Source organism: Mandrillus leucophaeus, unplaced genomic scaffold (genome assembly GCF_000951045.1).
Source record: "Mandrillus leucophaeus isolate KB7577 unplaced genomic scaffold, Mleu.le_1.0 Scaffold34, whole genome shotgun sequence".
NCBI lineage: Eukaryota > Metazoa > Chordata > Mammalia > Primates > Cercopithecidae > Mandrillus > Mandrillus leucophaeus.
Window position 1 is genome coordinate 1,763,864 of NW_012103587.1, and position 3,701 is coordinate 1,767,564.

At 43.2% G+C, this 3,701-nt stretch overlaps 1 non-coding gene across 1 annotated transcript; it reads right to left on the bottom strand.

The window, feature by feature from the left end:
* Positions 1-2,690: 2,690 nt before the first annotated feature.
* On the bottom strand, positions 2,691-2,762 carry TRNAA-UGC. The gene has a single exon. It is a non-coding gene; the product is annotated as a tRNA-Ala (tRNA).
* Positions 2,763-3,701: the final 939 nt, after the last annotated feature.

Here is a 3,701-nt window from a genome sequence, read left to right on the forward strand (position 1 = left end):
TGAGAGGGTCATTTCAGCCCATGAGTTAAATACCAGCCTGAGCTACATGGTGAAACCCTGTCTCTACCAAAACAAACAAAAATTAGCCAGGCAGTAGTGCATGCCTGTAGTTCCAGCTGCTCGGGAGGATGATGTGGGAGCATCGCTTGAGCCTAGGAGTTTGAGGCTGCAGTGAGCTGTGACTGCACTACAGCACTCCAGCCTGGGCAACAGAAACAGACCCTGTCTCAAGAAAAATAAATAAATATATAAATAAATAAACAAGAAACAAAACAGAAGTGAAACTGCCTTTACCAAAGTCATAACAGAAAATTATTACAATGAAAGAGATCTGACCTCTTTGACGCCATCTTGTGCCTAACCTCCACTGTCTTTGTTCATCCCTAGGTATAGGCTGAACTGACTTTGGAGGAACTTAGTTTATAGTTTAATTTTGAAACAAAGGTGATAACAGCCTTTTTCCAAAACAAGCCCCCTTCCTGCCTGGGCACGAGACTGCTTTACAGGACTAACAAATTGGTCACAAGATTAGAAATTATGGTTTAGGAGTCACGCAGCTGGAGACTGCAAGATTCTGTCCATGCCCAAATTGCTCCTGAGGATAAAACATCACTATTGTAAAAACCTAAGACCAGTGCTTAAGATATTTTCCATACTCTGCACTCATTGGGCCAACTGACACCGCCCGGATTGATAAACTGGCTCATCTGGTCTTGTGGCCCCCACCTAGGAACTGACTCAGGGCAAAGGGACAGCTTTGACTCTGTGATTTCATCTCCAATCCAACCAATCAGTACTCCCAATTTCCCGACCTCCCTACCCACCAAATTATTCTTCAAAACTCCAATCTCTGAGTTTTCAGGGAGACTAATTTGAGTAATAGTAAAACTCCCGTCTCCCACACTGCCAGCTGTGTGTGAATTAAACGTTCTCTATTATGCCAGGGCAAGGTGGCTCACGCCTGTAATCCCAGCACTTTGGGAGGCTGAGGTGGGCGGATCACAATTTCCCTGTCTTAATAAATGGGCTCTGTCTAGGCAGAGGGCAAGGAGAAACCTTTGGGCAGTTACAGAAGATGTAAGTTTTGTGTTAGTCCTGATGACTTCAGAAATGATCTTCAACGTTTTTTCCCTTAAAACCTTGTTGACTTTCAGGGAGAAATAACCTTTCCTGAAGCTCATTAGAAACAAGCTGTCACCAATGCGTCACCACCTAACTGGTGAGTCAGTTCACAAGTTTCAGTTTCCTCATCTCAAAAATGAGAGCTCTAGATCTAAGATTAGACGCTTTTACCATTTAAAACATGAAGTCACGTCAAACGAAAGAAAGGGGCTGACAGGTGAGGAATTCATTATAATTGCAAAGAACTGTACCACAGAATGCAGCAGAATCCCTTCTTTCATTCTTATTATTATTTAGAGAGATGGGACCTGGTTAAATTTTAAAAATATTATTTATGTTTATGTATTTATTTTTGCCTGAAGATCATGCACGCAAGTAAATCTATCTTTCTTTTTTTCTGTCTTTCTTTCCTTCTTTCTTTGTTTCTTTCCTTTTCTTTTCTTTATTGAGACAGATCTCCCTTTGTTGCCCAGGCTGCTTTCAAACTCCTGGGCTCAAGCAATACTCCTGCCTCATGCCTCCCAAAGTGCTGGGATTACAGGCCTGAGCCACCATCTTTTGCTTTCAATGGTAAGATACAGAAACACAGTGGAGGTGAAAGCAACTCTGTCTTGGATGCTAATCTGCCAAGATAACTTCTGATTAATGCCTCTTCCAGGAAGGCCTCTAAGATTTCTACTTTACTGTTACCATAAATTCTGCCCTTAGATCAGAACAACCTAGATCATAAATCCTGCCCTTATGCAGATTCATATAACATTCTTGCCTTTGCTTGAGGGGTTGACTTCAATTGTCCTAAATATTCCTTCCCTATGGTATAGAAGCCCTGGGTTGGGGGTTATGGCACAGTGAACTTTATATCCTCTGATGACCACCCTGAGACTATGGCTTCTGTTGGTAAGTCCCTAATAAATGTTTTTTCCTGAGAAACTGGATTTGTCAGCCCCTTTCTTTGGCCTCTCAGCTCCCTTGACCTTTGGGGTAGGTTTGCAGGTCTCCTCACCCCGGAACACAGTGTATGAATATAAATGTAAATTGCGTGTGCATTACAGCCATGGAGACGTGTTGCTGAGGAAGCAGAGAGCAAAGCCCTGGTGGGATGCGAGTTTGCCTTTGGGTTCCTCCCATGCAAATGAGGTGGTTAGTGGCAGTGCAGAGGAGGAGTGAGATGGCAAACAGGGGGGCCCAGACCTTCCAGCAACTTACACACTTGCCCCCCGATGGCCAGGAATGCGTCAACAGCCCTCGAGACCAGTGCAGTGCAATCACAGTGGCACGAGATGTGGTGTACACTCCCCAGATGATCTTCCTGCTGACGTTTGCTGTGGTTTCAATCATCCAGTCAGGTTTTGCCTTAACACTTTTCTGCTGATTACTCCCATCAGCCTCTTCTAACTTACGTGCATTTGAAACATTAGAGATTTCAGAATGGGAAGATCACGCCTGGTGTGAAAATCTGAGCTCCAAGTAGTGCCTGGAATCATAATACATATAATGATCACATCCATGGCAGTTTAATGATAAGGAGCTATGGACCACAATGAATAGAGAAATCAGCAAAACTATAATGGAGATGCCGGGGATCGAACCCGGGGCCTCATGCATGCAAAGCATGCGCTCTACCACTGAGCTACATCCCCCTCCCTTCCTTGTGCTTCCTTTTGGAAGTCCTTGCTATACTCTGTACTCAAAGGCGTTTTTCCTGTTTCCACGTGTTTCATTTTTATTTTTGGCTTTTATTACTGTTTTAATTGACACATAACAATTGTGCACATTTATGAAGTGTGGTGTGATGTTGTGATCTATGTACACAATTTGTAATGTTCAAGTCAGGACAATGACCACATCTCTCCCTTCAAACATGTATCATTTCTTTGTGTTGGGAGACATTAAAAACCCATGCTTCCAGCTATTTGAAAACATACAATAAGTTGTTGTATTCACCCTATAGGGACACTGGAACTTATTCTCCTATTTAGCTGTACTTTTGTATCCAGTAACCCACCTTTGGCTATTCCCACCTCCCCCACCTTCACCACCTGCGGTAACCACTATTCTACTCTCTATTTGTGAGAGCAACTATTTCAGCTTCTGCATATGAGTGAGATCATGCAGTGTTTATCTTTCTGTCCTTGGCTTATTTCACTTTATGTAATGTCCCCCAAACTTAAGCATGATTTTGTTTTTGTTTTGTAGAGGAAAAATGCCAGGATTTCATTTTGTTTTGTATTTTTTTAAGGTCGAATAGTATTCTATTGTGTATGTACACCACATTTTTTCTATCCATGTGTCTGTTGACGGACACTTGGGTGGATTCCACATCTAGGCACTTGTGAATAAAGCTGCAATACACATGGGAGTGCAAGAGGCTTTTAGTTTTTGGTTGGTTTGTTTGTTTTGAGACAGAGTTTCGCTCTGTCGCCCAGTCTGGAGTGCAGTGGCCTGATCTCGGCTCACTGCAACCTCCACCTCGTGGGTCCAAGCGATTCTTGTGCCTTGGCCTCCTGAGTAGCTGGGATTACAGGTGTGCACCACCACATCTGCTAATTTCTGTGTTTTTAGTAGAGATGGGGGTTTCC